The sequence below is a fragment of the Panulirus ornatus genome, chromosome 4 (genome assembly GCF_036320965.1).
Source record: "Panulirus ornatus isolate Po-2019 chromosome 4, ASM3632096v1, whole genome shotgun sequence".
Classification (NCBI taxonomy): Eukaryota; Metazoa; Arthropoda; class Malacostraca; order Decapoda; family Palinuridae; genus Panulirus; species Panulirus ornatus.
The window spans coordinates 4,738,429-4,761,153 of NC_092227.1; the positions used below are offsets into that span (position 1 = coordinate 4,738,429).

Consider the following 22,725-nt stretch of genomic DNA (forward strand, 5'->3'; position numbering starts at 1 on the left):
TGTTATATTGTGTACTTAGGAGCGAAAGATAAGAATCATTGTACATGTAAATTCAACCGCTGACACAAGTCTAGTATATATATATATATATATATATATATATATATATATATATATATATATATATATATATATATATATATATCTGACACGTAATGGTTGATGGTTCGCAGTGACCAAAGAACATTAACCCGAATGAATGAACAACGGAATTTCTGGAATGGAACACCTTCATCACCCAGCGTAACAGAAGGAGGTTGGAATGATATGGCACGGGAATGGAGTGGCGCGCGCCCATGACAGAAGCCAACCTTGTATGGGTCCCGCGCGTTACATATTCTACAGGCGAGCGTTTTGCCGTCCGCCCGCCCAGTAGGTGAGAGGACAGGGCCCGACTTCCGAAGTCAAGGGGTCAATCGCTCTTGGGAATGCGCTTCCCCACGTTCTCATTCCCATTTCCATTACTGAGGTATACACACACACACACACACACAGTGTGTCTGTATAGGAGCGTAGATCGAGGGTAATTTGAGTGTATGATCACGATGTTTGGAATGGGGGACACAAGAGAGAACAAGGGGTGGGGGGTTCGATGTCCGATGGAGCGGCTAGTGCAGGCAAGGGTCGGGGAGCGCACCAACGATCGAAGGTTTTAAAGTAACTTTGGTGCTCGCCTGCCATGCACGATATGAATCAAGCAATCTGGCTCAGTCGTGAGCCAGGCACGTTGGGGAGGTGGGGGGGTGAGGGAGTGAGGGAGTGAGCTGTGGAGCAAGCACAGGCTCCCCAAGCAACTGAGGGGCTTCTCGAACGTGTGTACCACTCTCACCCAGCCATAGGTGAAATGTCCTTCACGTATCATAGGGATCTGCAAGCAGGACAGGCGCGGAAATGCACATGGCGCGCATCAGGCAGAAGAGAGCGCTGCAAGAGAGGGGGGAGGGGGGAGGATGTGGGGGGGAGGAGCGTGCATGCAGACGTCAAGCACAGCTCTTGCTTGCCAGTGCACCTTGGGAGCCAACACGGTCCACATGCCTCTCATGGCGGTACGACACACGACAATATCTGTCATCGTGATCCAGCATCACGGGCGAAGGCCGTGGAGATAACAGACTTATCAAGCAGCCCCTCCTGCTGCTGATAAGGCCGTGCCCCCGTCTGCTTGGGAAAGCAACTGTGTGTGATATACAGTGTGGTGGAGAGGAGGAGGAGGAGGAGGAGGAGGAGGGAGGCGGCGGCGGCGCCGCCCCCGCTAGGCGTACCTCGCCATGCAGGCGCGACGAAGCAGTGATTTTGCAGTAGTGCGAATCGTCAGCTGTGGCGTGTGTGTGTGTGGGGGGGCCCAGGATGGACCAAGCGGGTCAGAGCCTCGGATATCGATTAGCCGAGTCCCAGATGAAGGTCCTGTGGGTATGGCGAAGGTGTGAGTGTGAAGTGTGGGTTGTGTACTTGAGGCCTCCGTTGGGGGTTGTCCCTGATTCACGGTGAAATCTGTAAACAAGGCGGAGGTCAGTGCGTGTGTGTGTGTGTCTCTCTCTCTCTCTCTCCCTCCACCCCGGGGTTTCTGGGAGGGAGGGAGAGAGAGAGGGGGGAGGAGAAGCAGAGCAGCGGAAGCTTGGAAATGCTGAGCATTCACGCTGGTGTGCCAGGCTGTGCGTGAAACAAGCAACGGGCCAATAAATAATCGGCTGGGAGCGCACAGCTGCTCCTCCCGACACGTGGAAGTGTTATGAAGAAACATGATACAGGAGGAGTGTGTGTCAGGGCGCAGAGGTGTAAGCTGAAGGACGCTCTACTCTCCTCCCCTCCGCCCCCAAACTCTGCTACTCCAGTCGCTGGCACGGCACAGTGCTGAATAGTAAGGTGAATCATGTGCCACTATCGTAGTGGTGCCCAGGCCGGGCCAGAAAACAAGATTCCCCCTCTCCGTGTATCCACGACCTGACCCTGTGAAAAATATACATATCCTCCCCCTCAGAAAACATACGACATCAGGAGTGCCATGGAAATGATTGCTGGTGGGTGTCGCCCTCCGCCCATACATGCCTATGGTGACCATCTCCCGTGTGAGCCAGAAGGAGAGGGGGAAGAAGCGGTAAGGAGTCTAAGTGGCTGGATGTGTAAACAAGGTGAGATAGCAAAGTCACCAAGATTACCCGAGTTAACGAACGTGGCAGAGCGCAGGGCTGGCAATGGGAGTGAGGTCGCAGCTCCGCTACCAACAGTACGTCGCGTCGGGGAAGTACGCGCACACGCCGCTGCTGGAGTACCTCTGGGATAGCTTGCTGGGCCGGAGTACCAGCTGCCAACCCTCTTTATGGCTTCCCTTTGTCCCACTGAGACGGGTGGAGGGGACGAGGAGATGGGTGGGGTGGTTTATAGACCCCCGCTGTAATTTCTTAGTGTCGGCCTGAGATTAAACCTCCTCTTAAGGATAGTGTGTGTGTTTAGGAGAAATGGATAATGTAAAAGTAAGTGAATCAAAAAATAGAAAGTATGTTTTCCTTTAGAAATGAATAAATCCTTTTGATCTCAAGGGTTAAATTGGTTGATTTTGTGTATCTTCATATAGAAAAAATTAGTGAGGAACCTGTGAAAATGTGTAGATATATATGTATTTCAGTGGTTATAATGTAGTTAGCCACAGATGGCAAGGGTGAGGCGTGATCTTGCCTCTAGTTTATACACCGTGATAATACAAAGTATGCTCAAGTATATTCATCTGTGAATTGCGAAATGAAGAGCTCAAGTGTTATACAAAAATCTAGTTGAAAATTCATAGACAAAGGAATTACAAGAAAGAAGTGTGTTTTCTTCGTTATGATAAATATTCAGTTCTGAAGTGAGATTATCTGATTATGAGAATTGATCTTATAACAGATAAGACATATACCCGAAGCCTTTGTCTTGGGTGGTGCTTACATTTATCGCATCCTGAAATTCCTCTGTGATCAAATTGATCGAGTGAAATGAAGATATTTTACACCTTGGTGAAATTTGAAAGGAAAAGTGCCATAGAAATCAGAAATAGAGTGCGACGAGAAAGAAAGAAATATGAAAAGTAGAATGTTTAATTTCTTTTCCATATGCTTGAGCCTTGCCACATAAGAAGTAAGGGGAAAAGAAATCTTAGAACACGTTTTTTTCCCATGTGTTTCCCTCTACTACAGTGAGTGATAGTGCATGCCCGTTGTGTATAACACCCTCCCCTAGGGTCCAGTGAATAAAAAAGTGAAGTTCTTCAAGCCTGGCGATTGTGCGAGGAAATTGAATGGCGAGGGGTATGCCTCCGGAGCTTCGGCGCGGCCGGCCGCCATCTTGTTGTAGGGTTCCCCATACTTGGCTTATAGCGATGGTAAGCCAGCAGCAGCGGCGGGAGGAGGGAACCCGAGGCATCTCTTGGGGTCTCTCTTGCGCTTCACCTTCGTGCCCGTTATCGCCAGCTGCTGCTCCACACGTGGCGGGATTATATCATTATTCCACGGTCGTGTTGGAGTGGAGAGTTAGCTGGCCGTGCGGAGACTCGGCTCTCGTCTGCACTCCGTTTGTTATCAAGGAACTACACACACACACACACACACACACGTGGGTAAAGGTGTAGAAGTGTCGGTGAGAGTGAGTGTAGTGATGGACACATCCTGTGCTTAGTGAGGGAGATGGAGGCGATGGAAGGTATGGAGGGTTACTCGGTGGAGTGATCTATGGTGGTTATTACAGGGAGCTCCTAACAAAGACTGAGCCTCGACAGAGAATAAGTTTATCCAGAGTGAAATAAAGAAGAAAATAAGTCAGAGATAAATGAAAATAAGTCACAGATAAATGAAAATATATCAGATGAATGAAAATAAGTCACAGATAAATGAAAATAAATCACAGATAAATGAAAATTAGTTACATGAAAGTGAATAAGGCACAGATAAAGAAAATTGAGTATGTCACGGATATTTTTGAGACTTTCGTGATTGTGAGGTGATTAAAGATGCATCATGTGCGTATATGATGAAGTGAGTGAAATGAAGAGAACATCGGATCCAGGCTGGGGTTGCCAGTGACCTCCCTGATGATGATGATGATGATGATGATGATGATGATGATGATGATGATGATGATGATATGGTACAAAGCATTTGCCAAGACAAACTCCTAGTTGCCTTCTGGCTTATGTTTCTTGTCTTTTATTTTCCCTAACACCCCCCCAAACTCTGCAACCAGGTTTTACCCAGTGGTGTTCACTGGTAGAGTTAGATTACCCAGTGGTGTTCACTGTGGTAGAGTTAGAAGTATACAGTGTTTCCCCATGTACGAAAATTACCCTAGACAAGGCCTTCATCGTAGAATGAAAGATTTATTAAGATATCATTTTGTTACAGGTTATGGTTCTCGCCTCATTCATTATTATCGAGGACACGATTTCCTCTCGCTTCCCATTATTGTCTCCTGGACAATCAGAATAATGATCATCTTCATCCCATTCATCTGGAAAGGGTTGAAACATAGTTGAATTCAGAAAAGGTAAAACAATAAATTTCCAGAAATTCATTGTTGAAAAATCATACTGAAACTAAAAACTGTTTATTTTGATGCAGTTCACAACATCATTTTTTTTCTCTAACCTTTAGGCAGTATCTTCTCCCCTGAACATTAATGGAATTAGTATGATTATATATATAGTCTCATCTCCATACATGTGATGATTGTCCTTAACGCACTTCATAGCCACTGGAAATCTTTCAGTGGTATTTGACGTTGCTTCTGTTATTCATTCATTCCCTCATTCATTATATATCTACATATATATATATATATATATATATATATATATATATATATATATATATATATATATATATATATATATATATATGAATATAAAATGTATATATGATACATTTTGGCTTTTTTCCTGATCGATCTTGCACAGTATAATGGATGTGTTTACCTTGGTCTACATAGATCTGAAACTGGACAGGTATTCGAATCATCTCTCGTTGCTTTAGATCATTAAACCATTTGTTCTTAAGAGTCATAGATTTGTGTGTATTTTTTTTTTTTTTTAATCTTTCCTACGTTAGGCACATCGCCTCGAGTCATGAGGCTTGATGTGTGTAGGAGGATGGAGGAGTCATCGTAGGTATGTCGTAGTTTACAGTTTGTCGTAGCGTCCGTGACCTTTCTGGATCGGTTTTAAAGTTCAAGGACTTGGCGTTGGTCTATACTAAGGAACTGGACGTCGTTGTCCTTGTATTGATCCGTTCGTTTTCGACCTATGCTGAGGGTCCGTGTGCTCAGAGGTGATCTGGTGTGGTTTATACATTATGCACTCGCCACACGTGGTATTTACATTGACCATGGTGAGGGTATAGGACGAGAGAGAGAAAATATACATTGACCATGGTGAAGGTATAGAGAAAATGTTCGAGTGATAGGAAGTCATATAATGTGGGTAGCAGCCTTGACATTTACAATAGGAACAACACAATGATGAAGGCCCCCTACTCAGTACTTACCAGAGATGGATGTTGACACACAGTTAGAGTACGGTAGAGGCACTTAAAGTAGGAGTAAAATGAGTTTATGGTAGGAATGACTACACTGAAAAAGTATTTCTTTTTTTTTCATGACAGTTATAGACACACCGAGGTATATCGTCCTAGTATATGTACAAATACTTTAGAAAATGTTGAGGTGCTTTTAAAACAACACAATAGCTTTACATTTCTTAACATTATACAGTCAATCAAAACAAAACACGTACACTCGAGAAATTTTTTTTCTAATGAACTAAAAACAATAAGCAGCTACTCAAGATAATATACATTTGTTCTTTGTAGAATCAGACACTTTCAAGACAGTGAATTGACTCCAAAAACAAGATTCATACAATTAATTTTGATAATATACACAGACTAAAAAAAAAATCAAATTAGTTTTTCAGAAGACAACCCAAAGATGCTGACAAAAATAGATGACAAGAACTGACATTGTTCTAAACAGGCAAACCAAAAACTAACAAAGAATACAAAAAACAAACAAACTACAAGCAGTCTAAAAAGCCTAACAAAGATAGACATTTAACAATAAAGTTGAGAGAGACTAAGATTGCGCACACATGTACTGGGGGAATAAACATTTATTCACTGTAATCAACATGTGTTTACGAGAGGATGTTCACTAGCCATATTGATTTATTGTTATGGATTTGTCAACAATGATAAAAATGAATGATTTTACTGAATATGTAACAAGCTTTGCAAGTGCCATACACCTGTGAAGATAACATACTCATAAAAAGGGGCATAGTGCATCAGTTGTGAAAATAACAAACGCTGAAATCAACATTTGACACTAAAGATAAACACTCCTATAAAAAGGTAGTTGATTAATTATAGAAAATAACATATGCATAAGTGGATAAGATTTATTAACACAAAATACCTGAGGAAATAGAGCGTGCTTTTCTGACAGTAACATTCAGTGAAGGGAGTACAGTATACACAAGGAAAATCACACTCAGAATAGTATATGGTTGAATAGGTGATTTCTAACCATATATATATATATATATATATATATATATATATATATATATATATATATATATATATATATATATATATATATAATGAAAAATCCCGCATTTGTCAGTGATGTAGTCGGGAGAACATGGTACATTTCAGAGCAATGATGGTACATTTCAAAATAGTATTGACGTTGGAATACCTTCTGTATACACACTCGCACAGTACCACCACACGCACTGGGAACGCTAGCCTCTCCTGGTAGCGAGCCAAAGCATCCAGAGGCATGTATCAAAATCCTGTGACTGTGTGTGTGTGTGTGTGTGTGTGTACACAGTGTGCTGGAGAAATGAGAGTAATTTCCTGTTCTCATGTGTAGAATACGAAGAGCAGAATTAAGCCCCGTTGTGCGCGCACCGAAGCGCATGTTTCTCGGGAGGATAGATGATGAATAAATGATGTCACATCTTGATAGGGGGAGTGGAAGCCATATCCTGGGTACAATGATCGTCCTAATCCAACAGGCACTCTGCTGAACTGCGGGCGAGTATGCATACCTCCTAGTCGATCAGCTGTTTCCGACCATCAAAACATTGGTCAGCTGGCTTGGCCAGTGTTTGAAACGGTGCGTTTTGGCAACGACGCAATGTATAATTATTTTTTTTTCTTTCTCTCTTATCCTTCTGTCTCTCTCTCTCTCTCTCTCTTTGCCTCTGTTTTTTCTCTCGTTTGGAAGGCCAGGCATTGTTGACATGGGCGAATAGATGTCATCCATATCGCACGTCGTGAACAGCGAGGTGTCGGTGGAGAGGGAAAGCCACGCGTGTGTTTATATATTTAGAAATCGCACATCAGCGGAACAAAGCGGACACAGTGTACCACGCCGCAGACGTCCGCCACCGCCACCGCCGCCACCGCCGTCAGAGAACTCTGCAACCGCCTCATGCAACGGTGTGTGGACGTACACACTCCCCGCGTACCGTGCAACGGGTGCATGACTTTCACAACTGATCTTCCCCAGTTCACCGTGATGGGGGGTTTTGCTGGCCAGAATAGACTTCTTGTGGTCTGAACTACTTCCATCCCCCCTGAGTACGGCGGTGCGCCAGCCTTGAGCGCCATTTTAAAAGCGCCTTGAATCGAGCGATGCGATCCGTAGCGGTGGTGGTGGTGGTGGCCTGGCCTTTGACCTGACCCTGATGGCCCTTTTATCCATACCCAAAATTTTTTAATGTCAGTCCAGTGGAATAGATTTAATAACTTGAATATTTTTTTTTTTTTCTAAACTGTGAGATATTTCGAAATGTACTCTGGCAGAAATTTTACGTTCTGGTAAACACCTGCTCTGTTTTGGTTGTCGCAGATGAACTGAATATAGATTGTTGGGTCTCATACACACCTGACACACATCTGAAATTGTAGATGTTTGCTCGCTGCCAGAGTCCGAACAGATGCAAAACATGCATTCCGATATTTGTGTGTGCGCGCGCACAGAGATTCCCGAAGATGGCGGCAGAGATAAATTGGTAATAATATTGATTATTAATGATAATGAAATGATAAGTGTAAAGAAAATAATGATGATGATAATAACAGTGACAGTAATGTAGTTTTCGATATTTATAGCACTATTGATAGTTATAGAAATGATCATACCACTGCTATTACTTATGATAATGATAATGATAATGATAATAATAGTCATAATAATATAATAATAATGATGATAATAACTCACATATTTACTGAGAACATCCTTGAAAATTACTCGCTCAAAAGTGTTTTGGTAACATATCAAAGGCTGTATTTCTTTACATATTTCAAAAAAAAATTCTTACCTCTGTCAGCAGACATCCAAAACCCAGGCACAGGTTGCCTCCTCACCACCACTGAACTGTACGAGGTCCATAAATAGTTTGGGGACTTGGCCAGAAGATAATGTACTCTGGGCATGATTCAAGAGACTGGGGGGTGCTCACTGACCTTCGCGGTTCATCATGGCTTCATAACACATCGAACCAAAGACCCATCTACCATTCCCAAGCACTCTGAGGTTACGGCAGAGCAAATGGTTCACCCTCAGCTTCACACACAGTTCGAACCATTGTGTCTTATGTCAAACTCAACTGTGTTGTGGGGGGCATAAGATAAACCAGTGGTTCAATGTCAGCTTTTAGTAGCACAAAACCCAACCCATCCCGTGTTGTGACCTTAGAGTACAATAAAGCTTCATTTTCATATATCAAGCGAATCAGTCTTAGAGTGTAGTATCATGCTAACCCACTTGTGCACGACTTACTTTAACTCTGACCATCACTCATTTCAGCTCACTCGGGTTATGAGATGGGAGGACAGAGAGAGAGAGAGAGCTTGCGAAACTCGATCTAAGATCTGATAAGTTACCGATCATTTTGTCAACGAGGTGGTCTCGGCTTGAAGCGAAGCACGTACCGCTTCGGACTACCAAACCCTCGTTGTTCATGTGGACTAGCGAGACTTTCTAACGCCGTTGGGGTCACAGCAGAGATGAATTTTAACCAGTAATTTATTCTGTCGAGGTCATGTGTTCTGAGGGTCAGCAGGACGTCGTTGTGGCTATTATCTGGTACTAAATGGAAGCACTGCATTTATTACGGCGTTCATTCTTAGATGTTTGATAACCGTGTTACGTCGGAGGTAGACTTGCCGTTGTGTGTGTGTGTGTGTCTGGAGTGGGTGTTTCTACAGGTCTTAGACTACTTAGTAACTGGTGGCCATTGATTTATATATATATATATATATATATATATATATATATATATATATATATATATATATATATCACGATCGTACAGAGAGCGAGGATCGTCCTACTTTGGTCCCATGACAGCTTAACAATTCTGTTTACAGTGTTTGGAGGTCTGAGGAGGTTAGACAATAATATCACTGCATCATGCATGCAGCTGAAGTGTTTACGTCAGCAGAATGTAGTTGGATGTGGCCCTCGTAACCAGACAGACACTTGACGAGAATTCGATAGAAATTAGACCAGGTACTTTAATGATTTTCCGGACTCCGAAACAAACGCATGAAGTGAATACTATTTGAGCCCAGATGATTTAGTGAGTATAACCATCAAACCCAGATCATAAATTCAGATATTTCATCACTTCGACGGTCGTCCAGATGAACTCTTAACCTTACTTCACCCAGGCAGAAGGGAAGAAAAACCAGACAGACGTATTACCTCCAAAACGCAAATGATTTTACCTTACGTTAACGCTGGGGATGACGAAGTTACCAGTGTTTGAACACGGACAAAGGAATGGTTAGAATGAACGTTATGTGGTAAACTTGCAACTTAACACCCAACGTCATAGGTACTAGACTCAGAATTTATCTGTTACAAGCACTGTAAACACACACACACACACACACACACACACACACACACACACACACAATTGCGAGCATGAGAACAAGCCATGTGCTCCTTCAGTCTGTATAAAGAAAATTTGATAAGGACAGCTTGTCTCATAAAACTTTATAAGGCTCTGTTGCAATGTATGAAGGACATAAGTACGACATAAGTACACAATCTCAACTTAAGCCGGCTATATAAACACTTGTCCAGCAATATATATATATATATATATATATATATATATATATATATATATATATATATATATATATATATATATATATATATATTTTGGATAATAGTTTGCAGTTAATCTTTCCGCTCTTAAAGTCGTTCTGTTTAGGTGGGCAGCGAGAAGGAGCAGTACCTCAAGTGTGATGTCGGGTATTATCACCACTTCCACCTTTGGGTCCTCCTACTCCTCCTCCTCCTCTTCCCTCACTCCCTTGAGAGTCCCTCCTCGCTCCCCCATCGTCGGAGTTGAGGACGATGGCCACTTGAATGACTGGCCTGACTATCTGAACTCGTAGAACTCGGTCCTCTGATGACGTTTAATTCTTTTTGATCTAGCTTTTTTTTTGGGAGGGGGGCCCTCGCCCCTGGAATTTTCTCAGCTGCCGGTGATTATGGCGGGAGAGTTCAAGCATCCATTTTACCGAGTCTTCTTCGTCTTGGGCGATGGTACGGTAGCTAGGAAGTGCGTAGGGGGCATGGCGACACGCCGGGGTGGGATCCCGTTGAGGCAAACCTCACCTAGGTGGATTAGGGAGGGGATGCTGTTGCTGCGTTGACGCGCCCTATGGATGGGAGTGAATGCCGAGCGGAGTGGCGCATGATATTCCACGGCGACACATTGCTCAGGAAATGGAGAGACGATGCGTCTTTTTCTGTAGATGGTTCGAGTCGATATTCAACACCCAAAAAAGGAAAGAAAATGAACATCTTAAACCGCCGGATCCTTTAGGTTTTATCTCGTTTACACTGTTGGTTTTTGAGGGTATCATAGATTTCTGTGTTTATATGAGTATTTTTAATGTGATATCGTAGCTTCCTGTGTTTATATGAGTATTTTTAATGTGATATCGTAGCTTCCTGTGTTTATATGAGTATTTTTAATGTGATATCGTAGCTTCCTGTGTTTATATGAGTATTTTTAATGTGATATCGTAGCTTCCTGTGTTTATATGAGTATTTTTAATGTGATATCGTAGCTTCCTGCGTTTATACGAATATTCTCAGTGTGATATTCTGATGACCTAAGACACGAAAACACTTGTTCTATATTCAGTACCGATTGACATTATTTGTTATTGTGAGATAAAAGTTGAATATAATATCTGCGATAAGCATTAGTTTAATTCCTTCGCATTATGTGTGGTACAGGACGATCATATATATAAAAACAGAGGAATGAGGATATTTAGCAAGCAGGTTGGTGCCACAACACGTTCGTTGGAGCAAAAAGTCATCATGTATATAATAGACGAAGAATTTAATTCCGACACAACACGTGGAAAAAAAAAAAAAGAAAATAATCTCTTTGAATCTCCTTAAAAGCTTCCGCTGTGTGCTATAAAAGCTTTGATTCTCCTAGAGGCCTTAAACCCAACTGTGAAATTTTGACCTATTCAAAAGCTTCGGCTTTAAAAAAAGAAATACCACACTTGCCCTCCCAGGTCTAAGCTCTTATCACATCCTGAGTCACTGTGCCTTTATCGCTCTGCTTCTCCTTAACAACGCAGTGGCGATGCATGGTACACACAAGCGGTTCTTTCAGTCAATTATGGAAGGTTATATAGATGTTGTCTTAAAGACCGAGAGCAATGTACAGGTCGTTTCTTACCTCCACTTTCGGATTCTCGTACGACCAGAGCCTGGCTTAAAAATCGTATGTCTTACAAGCTGCCAAATATATGTTTGAAGTGGATTCTGTGACTCAAGTTCACAGCATTCAACTTCATAGAAACGAATGAAATTCATTTGCTCTGATCAAGATTGGACGAAGGTGGGGGTGGGGGGATTGGGGTAGTTTTACTACGTGTGTCGTAAACTGTATTTATAGAGTAAGTGGAGGACGATCAAGTTTTTGCGGCGGAGTTGCGTCAGTCGGTCATTTTCCGCCGCTGACGGCCGCCGCCGCCGCTGCGTCTAAGCTCATCCTGTGTGTGTGGTGGCGGTGGTGGTGGTGAGGGGAAGAAAAAAAGAAATGAAAAACTCGATTTCCAAAGATCACACAGAGGGTCTTTTTTTTTTCTCTCTCTCTCTGACCCCAGTAGTTGCTTTAGCAGCCAGATGATTATGAAATATAATGTTACAGTTACAGGTTAACTATATTTCTTCATAGTCTTCTCAAACACTCCTCCACTAGTTATGATTTCTTTCGTCTATCTCCGCTATCTTTTTTCGTTATCCCATGTGATATATTCTCGGGTAGGGAAAATTGTCAAGGAGTTGCTCTACTCGCAGAAATATAGAGAGAAGCAGACGGTAACAGACTACCGGGTCAATTCGAGACTTTCGTGATCTGAAATAGAGGAGAAATATCAGGAAGCTATATGTTCACGAAGGCATAGAGTTAATCATGGGCCCGAACCGAAATGCATAAGGTAACTAAGGTGTTACTTTCAACTATATTGGATAATCTAAATGTGAAGTGTTCTCTTGAGCATAAAAATATTATATATTTTGCCTCGTTTGAAGTAGAATGTTTGCCTACAAGTTTTGTGACTATTGCTGTTTGTATGATAATCAGATTGATCTAACTATAAATTGCTGCCTCGATCAAGAATGTCAGAGTCGCTGATAATTGATTTATAATACCTGCATAAAATCATCTCGGCCTTTTTATATATTTTTTTCCTAAGAAATTAAAGTTTGTCTTCTAGGCGCTTATCATAATGAGTCGCTTAGGTAAAGGGGCACCGCAGGTTCGTTAAAGATAACTTAGTAAATAGTCGGGACAAAATAACTAACTTACAGAACTATTGAGACAAAATTTATGTATTCACAGTAGATGATGACACGAGATGTCTTCATACCTTCCTCTCTAATTGTGTTTACAGTTCCAGGAAGATGAATGTAGATTATCTGGCCAGTTTCATCCTTTGTCTTATTTGTTTTCAGGAGTATTTAAATTTTTACGTACGTACACACGGCACAAAAACGATCCTTACACCAGTGAACGATAGGTCTCAGAACGATCACCTGTAAACTTTAAGATGTTGGTACGCTTTCAGATTTTTTTATCTTTATATCATATTATATCACCTTGAAAGGGTAAAGATCATTTCTGTGTTATGTGTATATTTTCGAGGAAAATGTAAATGGTTTATTTGCATTATTTTCTTTTTCAACGCTTAAGTCATATGGCGAAACGTTAAGGGAAGGGAACAATATGCGATGTCTTGAAAGTTAACTTTAGGAATTACCTCAGTCATTGACTAACGGCGCTGCGGAAGGCGACCGTAGCGGGGAGAGCCAAATCCACAAACCTAACCCACTGATGTAGATTTGTGTGCCTAGAAATAGAGGTTGTACCACAGGGCGCCGCCTTGGAACCCACAGTCCTTTGACAATATTCGCCACTACTTTGAACTGATTTAGGTTATGACTATGATAAAAGTATCGTAAAAAAAAAAAAGAAATTATCTTTGGCTGCTGACGAGAGGCAAGCCAAGGATATCTACTAAACCTGCGACAATGGCTGGTAGACACGAGTGAAAACTGCAGAAATCGCCTTTTTTTTCCGCTTTTTTTTTTTCTCTCTCTCTCTCCCTTTGTCGGCTGGCTGACAATGTGAGATTAACTTTTACTGCGAGATAGATGAGAAGTGTTGAGATATCAGATGACCTACGTTAAGGCCACAGTATATATACACGAGTCACTGGTAGGGTTACGCCGGTAAGAGATACCTTACCTCCAGCCTTCCTCCGACCGAGGCTAACGACAGTCCATTATTCCACTTAGTGAATGCGCGCGCACGTTTCGTATCTGATATACGGTGCGCCTCTACACACAGCGCGACTGGTGTGGTGGTGTAATGCCAACGTGTAGAGGTGTGTGTGTGTGTGTGTGTGTGTGTGTGGAAGAGAAATGTTGAATGTGGCCAGCGTTCTCAGGCTGACCTGACCTTACGTCTGGGGATACAAATAGGAGTAGAGTGCGTCGTGAGCGTGTCTGATTGCGTGGTGAGTTTCTCCCGTGTTTTCAGTGACTAAACATGGAGAACTGAGTGAGCTAATCTTTTTGGCTGGCTGTGTGGCGAGTGCATTTGCACAGTGGGAATGTTTTTGTAAGTATAATGATTTGAAGGATGTTGAGTCCAACTAGGACTTGATTTTTTTTCTTTCCTCTCTTTTTTTTTTTTCTTCGGCTGTGGTATATATTTACTGGGAGGCGTCTTGCAGGTGTTCGTTCACTGTTGTGATGAAGGCACAGAACTCCAAAGTGAATAATCCTTGGGTGAAATGCGAGTCCTGGACACTCGCCTTTCGCTGCCTTACCAGGGAAGAAGAGGAGAGGGAGGAGGAAGAGGAGGCCTTACCAAGGAAGAGAAAGAGGAGAAGGAGGAAGAAGCGGCGGTTAGACACTGAACAGTGAACATTGGGATGACTAAAGAAAGAGGAAAGAGTGAACTTAAGGATATGAGGAAGTACTGTCGGTGAAGATTATGAGAAACACTAAGCAGTAAAGATAGTGATGAGGAACTGTGAGTAAAGATCATGAGAGAGAGAGACTTGCACCTAAAGATTGCCAGGGATTAATGTTAAGTAATGGGCGTAATAAAGAACTGTCAGTAATGCTTATGAGGAAGAATTGTAAGGGAAGATCACGAGGAAGGCTTTTCAGTAAGGGTTGTGAGGAGGAATCACCCTCGACATAAAAGCATCGTCATTTAAGAGTTTGTTTTGTTTTGGTTTAAAAACATTGAATAACATCTTTATGAAAATGTTTTCCATCAAGACTACGTGAGGATGCAAGAAGTCCACGTAGAGAACGTGCAGACGCAACACAACTCCAACTGGCGTACAAACGGACGACATTCTGTAGAGACGCCTTGCCGACTTATCTCACACAAGGACGGCGCCCTACGAGAGAGTACGTGCGAACTTGACTCGTCCTGGAGTACGTCGTTACTGAGGCCACCCTGTTGTGTCACAAGGAGGAAAGCCACAACAGCTGAGGTCGTTGCAGCGGCAGGCGTGACCCTGCATCCCCTGTCTCTCACAGCTCGAGACTGTCAACCTTCTTTGTCTCTACCCACCTAACCCGCATCGCCCGTCGAGTACGTATACCACCCACCACTGCGCAAGACTCTCTTCCTGCCTGAACCCGCGTCGCCCGGAACGTGTGCACATCACAGCTTCGAAGTAGTACCCTCTCACCTAACCCTGAGGAAGGTCTACATGGCACGTGCTACAGGTATTTGAGGTTCGACCCTTCGGCTTATGGAACTTCATTTGAAACAGGCTTCTGTGGGTCGACTTCTCAGAATATGGAGCTTCATTTGAATCAGGCTTCTGAGGTTTTACTCCTCATTTGAATCAGGCTTCTGAGGTTCGACTCCTCATTCGACTCCTCATTTGAATCAGGCTTCTGAGGTTCGACTCCTCATTTGAATCAGGCTTCTGAGGTTCACAACCCTGAGAGTACGACGGTGAGGTCCTTGAGAATGACGTTGAGACCACGCTGTGACCCTTGAGAACGACGAGCCTTTTAAACACTATGATACGCCCTCTGGGTAGGATAAAGTCGTGCTCAAGTGTCGCAACGTCGTACCCAAGGATCACACCGTCGTGCTCAAGGGTAACACCGTCATGCTCAAGGGTCAGAACGTCGTGTTCAAGGATTACACCGTCGTGTTCAAGGGTCTCACAATCGTGATTTATGGATTAAGCAAACGTACGAACACCAGAGGCGAGACATATGATAGACATAGCAAGGTTACCAGTCACTCACTCAGTCAGTCAGTCACGCGTCCTTCAACTGTATACGATTCACCAGTCTCTGGTGGGGACGACTCAAAATGCTTCGTATTTTAGGGCGTTATTGATAGTGTGTGTGTGTGTGTGTGTGTGTGACGCTGTCCCCTGATGTATGATGATCATTCAACTTCCTGATATTAATTGTAAACATTGTTACTAATTAGGGAATGACTTAAACCCATCCTTGTTATAAGATAATTGCGTAACTGCTAATTACTGTGTGTGTGTGTGTGTGTGTGTGTGTGTGTGTGTGGTTATTTCCGTGCATGTCTGAGTATATGTATGTCTGTGTATATGTTTGTCTTTGTTTGTGTACAGGTTTATATTTCTAAGCGTGTCTGTGCCTATGTATGACTGTATGTGTAGTTATGTATACGTATAGGAGTGACCGCTTTGCTTAGTGTATGTACGTATATTTCACCTGATAATCGAGGCGTTACCGGACTCCCCCTCGCCCAAGGTTATACCGCGAGTGAAAAGTCGTCTTTTGGAAGTACAGTCTCAACAGAGAACTTCTCATTCCGAAGAGATCTACATTTCCCTGCTACTGAAAGGAGCGTAGCCACGGGCTCCAGAAGTTGTCTTTATTTTAGGAAGGTCTTGGGTAACGCCAGGATTCGCTCGTAGTCACTCGTCTTGTGGTAATCTTGCCGATGATCGTCGAGGTAATCACACACTGTTCCCTCTTGGCTCATACCTTTCCTCTGGTCTTCGTCTCTTTCTCTCCCTACATCCAGTCTTCCCATATCTGCCTGATAGGGGGTTATATTTAGTCGGTAAAGGTCGCAGCCATCACCTTCGTGAAAACTCTGGTCATCATTCTGTTATATAACGATCAACGATCAAAATATACCGCTGTATGTCTTCAGAGATAACGTGCTCCCATTATCCTCACTTCCAGGCTCGTGGGAATTCGGATACGAAGTCAGCCACGTGAACACCAGAAGATGGAAGTACATGGGAGGGGGTAGAGACGGTGTTATCTACCAAGGAACAATAACATTATCATGGGAGTACGTGGGGAAACCAGATGACAGGAGAGCTGATGGTCTATGACGAAGTTATCTGCTGGAGGACAGTAATAGTATCCTTCTTCCCTGATCTGTTTTGATGGTGAAAGGAAAGTAAAGTAGAAGGCTTCTCTACGCCCACCACCATAGATGAAGATAGGATAGTGCAGCAGAAGGTTCCTCCCCACCCAACACTACAGATGAAGACAGAACGGTAAAGCAGAAGGCTCATCATTACCCACCAGTGCAGATGAAGATAGGGTAGTAAAGAAGACGGCTGTTCCCCATCCACCATTATAGATAGAGGCAAGATAGTAAAGATGATTCTCCTGATCCACCGTTGTAGATGAACAGATTATGATAGTAAAGCAAAAAAAAAAATAAAAAAAATAGCTATTATCCCACCCGCCACTGAAGTTGAACGTAGGACAGCAATGCAGAAGGCTCCTCTCGGCCCGCCACTATAGGTGGAGACAGGATAGTAAAGCAGAAGGCTCCTCCCCACCCACCATTCTAGATGAGGACACGAGAGTCAAGCAGTAGCTTGGACCAAACAAGATGACAAAGCTGGAAATGAAGTTTGTGCTGCTGAGGCGTGGCTCATACCTGTTATATACACCCAAGTATATAACGCATGGCTTCCATTGTTGTCCGCAGGCAGTGTGTGTGTGTGTGTGTGTGTGTGTGGCTCAGCTGTGACTGTCTGTGTCAGCTCGGAAACGTCAACTGTTGACATATCCCAGCAGCCATTTGTTATGCTGTCTTTACCACCGACATTAATCAGCTGCTTCGAGCGTTGTCATTAATTAATCTGCAGTCTGCCATGGCGTCACTGATGCCAATATCATATATACATTCTTTTTTTTGTGTGTGTGTGGTGATGGCGTATATACATTGCCCAGCTGTTGAGGTGGGGGGGGGGTATTAATTTTCGCATCTCTCTGATTCTTTCTTTTTTGTAGCCATGACTAAAAGACTACAACTGATGTGTTGTTTGTGACGAAATATGTTTTAATTAATTAATATTTGCCAGTTGCTGGCGCTCACTGGCAGCTGCAGCGGCAAGGCGTGACGTTAAATTTGTTAGAATGCTAATTTACGGGGGTGCAAGATGGGTACAAACTCTCTAGATAACGAAAGAACTCTGGTTTGAATTCAGGGGGAGAAGGAAAGGAAAGAAAGGAAGGAAGGAAGGAAGGATGGAGTGTAGGAGGAGGCTTAAGGGCACTTGGGGCCCTGAACATTCAGAAGGGGCGGTGAGGGAGGGAGAACACTGGATAAAATGAGCTGAAGAGATGTGGCATAACGTAAGAGGTGGGTGGGTGTGTGATGGCCTGTCACTGGGCTGAGCCAGGGGTATGTGACGCGGTCAGTAACACCACGGTGTGGTCTGCGAGGCTTGGCTTGTGACTGGTGGTCTTTGGTTTTGGTGTATTGAGCATGACTGCTGCCTGTCATAGCTTATGCAAATTGGGCCATTGTTCTTTTACACTCGTGGGGTCGGTAATACCTTATTCCTTCTTTTGTTTTAGCAGGGAAGCATCAGAACAAGAGAAAAATGGCTTTATTCGCACACACTTCCACACTCTTGTGCTTATCTTCTGCAACCAGACCCTTACAGACTTTTCCATGGTTCACGTACACTACCTCCTACACCCTGGCGTAGGGAGGAGGTCAGATCACGAGATAATCATTATGCTTTGGGTGCCATAAGACTAGAAATAGAATTGAAAAAAAAATGTGAAAGATAAGATTGGAAAACCCGTTGAATGAAAAGGTGAAAAGTATTTTCACGACTAAATTGAGGTGAAAAGCTGTAAGGATTCGAAATAGTTCAGGAGGAATATCAGATGATGTGGAGGTAGCTGAAGATGTATTGAGGGTTGGCAGGGAGGTGTGTGTGTGTGTGTGTGTGTGTGTGTGTGTGTGGTACGGCATTTATTCGCTGCGGGGAGAGAGGTAGAGGTCGGTGGAATGAAGACCTCAAGAAAATTCGTGAAGACAAAATAAGAAGGGTTTGGAAGAAGGGGATATCTGCCTGTATACAGCGTTGAACGCAGGATAAAGAGAGAGATTATAAGAACCTTTATAAAACATATTCAAATGATTGGTTTACATCGTTTAAAGAAAAGTAATAGAGGATCTCTGACCTAAGAAAAAGAAAGCGAGTTTTAAGGAAAATACGTAACACGTTCTTTTGGAAGGCGGTGAATAAGAATAGGAGAAAGTTACGTGTAGGGAGGGAAAGTATTTCAGATAAGTCTAAGGGAATCTTAGGGATGGAATGCTAGTAGGAAGGGGATTATCGTAACAAGGGATTACCTCGGCAAGGGATTAACGTAGCAAGGAATCATCGTATATCGTAGGAAGGGACGATCGTGACAGGGGATTATAGCAACGAGGGATGAAGTTGGTTGGGGATGGAGATAGATTCAGAGAAAAGGACATTATAGAAAATGTTGGTGAAAAGACGCTTTTACTGGAATACCAGATTTTGTGTAAGGAGAGAGAAAAACATGCGTGTGTGGGGGAGAGAGAAAGACGGGACAAATTAGATAGTGAAAAAGACATTAGAATTCGCAAAGAATGGAAGAGCTTAGGATGTTGATGGTGTGATGAGGAAGATGGAGAAGAACGGAAGTGAGACTGGTGTGGTGGACGAAGGGGAGTAACTGTTCCATCGTAGAAAGGGAAAATGGAATGAAAGGGAGAGTTGGAATTAAATGGTAAGGTGTGTGGTGTGGGGGGTCGGATTGTGACTGATCGTGTTAATAGGATTAACAAAGCCCTTGTTGGTGAGGATGAAGGTTGGTATATGAAGGAAAGTGTGTGTGTGTGTGTGTGTGTGTGTGTTTATGTGTAGATCATATGAAAAGAAGTAGTGGAGACAGTCTTTCAAAGGAGGTGTATGCAGCATTTATGGATGTGCCCAAATGGATTGTCAAAAGGCATATGGGGTGAAATAAATAGGAAAGCTCTTTAGGATGTTTCGATTATGCAATGAACGCACTGAAGATTGCTGAGTGTTGCTTATATCTTATCTAATGGCGGCAGTGTTATGGTAAGTGGTGGTTAGGTGTGAGTGGTGTGAGGCAAATGTAGGGGTGCTTGAAGATTGTGTGACGGCAACTCGCGTTTATCTCTTGCACGGGTTAGTGACCATCTGGTCTGTTGCGCGGGGGTGGTGATCCGCTGTTCTGTTGCACAGGGTGGTAAGGATCAGGACTGTTGCTAGGGGTGGTGAGCAACTGACTTGTTGCACAGGGTGGTTGTCGAGCACCTGGTGTGTTTGTAGGAGTTGATGTGCACCTGGTCTGTCGCGGGGAGTGGTGAGTACCTTATCTCTTGCATGGGGATAATGAACACCTGGTCTGTTGCACGTGACCCTGATCAGTTGCACGGGATGGTGAACACTTGGTCTTTGGAGGGCGTGGCGAGCACCTACCTGGCTTGTTATACGAAAGTGTGGTGAGCATTTGGTCTCATGCATTGGGCACTGACCATATGGTCTGTGAAGGAGACCCGCGTGAGGGAGGGAGGGATCAGATACCTCTAACCTGAACCTCTTTCCATTAATTCCACCAACAGTTGAACATTCCTGTGTCCTTTCAAATCTGTTGAACACCATGTGGCCAGTACCTCTCTTACTCCCAAGACAGTTTCATCGGTAATAATAATATTTTCGGGAGTACATGTCACATTCGTCAGCTATAACCTTCGTTCACGAGTCCGCCTCACAGGAGAAGTCCGCTGCTTTTTCTAACACCAGCAACTCTGAGGCACGCCTTGTGGGCCTTGACTCTTCAGACGCTGGCGTCATCTGGTTTAAGATCCCGGCTTTTAATTCCACCTCCGATGGCTATGGTATTACCTCACCCCGTGAAACACCTTTTTCCAATCCTGTGCCCCTCACGAGAATCTCATATCTTAAAGCTTCTCTCTCTCTCTCTCTCTCTGGACGCGAGCAGAAGGTGAATGGACCAGATGGTTATCCCCTCTTCATGTTTTCAAGCTGGTGTGTTTCTAAACATTCGCCAGTGCTTCTTCAATTTCCTCCTCTTTGGACGCAGGTGTTGGTACATCCTATTCCAAAGAAGGGTGATCAGAGCAGTACTTATAGTTACCGTCTGTTGCTTTGAATGAATATTATTTCCAAATATTTTCATACGTCATGTGTGCTCCCATGTCCTTCAGCATCTTCTGTAGCTCCACACTGGACAGATGGCATGGCGACTGAACATGAATAAACTTCGAGATTCTAAGACAAGACATAAAACAGGATGTCAAAAGATCATGACCCTCAAGACATTCAGACCTGACCACTTCTTGAACGATGCACTCTGGCAGTGCGCAGACGCAGTCAGGAGACCACTTTAGATGTTCTTAAGATCGACAGATGGCGTATCACTCTCAAGAGAGAGAAGAAAAAAAAATCGAACATATTTCTTCAAGAATGGAGATCGGATCAACTAAACTACAGGCCAGGTGTCTCTGACGAGCATAGTCCGTAAGACACTGGAGAAAGATGGTCAGAAAACGAGAAGAGATGTGCCTCCTTACGTGAAAGACAACATAGGATCAGAAGAAAGAGCAAGTCTTCTACACACGACAGCGACAATCACTGGCCTCAATGAGGAGGACTGGTGGATGGATCTTGCGTGCTTAGATAGTCCAAAAGGCCTCCTGACGCTCCCTCTCGAGGAGCTTGTGAGAGATACTGGCGCTAACAAGCAGGTATACGAGGGGAAATCCTTCACTGCTGCGATGATCGTATAAAAGGAAAGGAACAAGAGGATGCATGTCGAAAGTGCCTCTCCAAATTAGGAGTAGATTAACCAGGAGGTCCGGCAGGGTTCGATCGCAGGACCACTACTATTCCTGGGGTATGTAGATGACATTGGCAGAAGGACTGGATTCATACCTTGAATATGTATGCAGATGATGCCAAGATTATGAGAGAAGCGGGGAGTCCACAGGCTTGTGATAACCCCACGAGGAGACCTTGGCAGGCTTCAGGTATACTCGGTCAGGTACGTTCGCTGATGAAATTCAGCCCAGGTAAATATGCAGGTGGTAGTGGGGGACATTGTGGGAGGAGGTCTAACTTGGAGACACCTCGTGCAGGGATGATGATACGAAGGTGATTCTGGAAGCTGACATCTGTCCAGCCTGTTCCCAAGTGATCACATCATGGAGGTACATTATTCCCCTACAAATGCCTTCAAGGACATGGACGAGGATGTGTTTAAACGAAAAGGCAAAGGCATTTTGTAGCATAAGACAGAACCAGACTAGGCAACACTAGTTTGGTCATCCCATCTCAGAGCAAACACTGGTCTGCGGATGAGTAAGCCCAGCAGTAGCCAACAAAGATGGTATTCATCGCAAGAGAACCGAGGTAGTTACCGGGAAATGGTAGACGTCATGGGATTATACACGTTGGGAGAGAGAGACGAAGGAAGAAATGAGACATGATTACAACTTACGAGTCTCTGTACAGACTGGATGATGGTAATACCAGTTCATTTCCAAAATTCAGAATGACATCTCAACGAGGGAGCGAGGCATGACATCTCAACGAGGGAGCGAGGCATGACAGCTCAACGAGGGAGCGAGGCATGACAGCTCAACGAGGGAGCGAGGCATGACAGCTCAACGAGGGAGTGAGGCATGACGGGTCATCGAGAGGGCGAGGCGTCACAGGTCATCGAGAGAGCGAGGTGTCGCAAGTCATCGAGAAAGCGAGGCATGGTAGGAGCAAGGCAGGAAACTAACAAGAGCGTCAGTAAGAGAGAGACAGAGAGAGAGAA

At 43.7% G+C, this 22,725-nt stretch overlaps 1 long non-coding RNA gene across 4 annotated transcripts in view; it reads left to right on the plus strand.

The window, feature by feature from the left end:
- Positions 1-1,016: 1,016 nt before the first annotated feature.
- The window catches only part of LOC139765303 (uncharacterized), a 144,004-nt gene continuing 122,295 nt past the window's right edge, over positions 1,017-22,725 (plus strand). The window contains exons 1-2 of one of the 4 annotated variants that reach the window (XR_011716637.1): positions 1,017-1,046; positions 4,371-4,512. This is a non-coding gene — a long non-coding RNA (uncharacterized lncRNA). The other 3 variants (XR_011716635.1, XR_011716638.1, XR_011716640.1) reach the window with 3 other exon arrangements.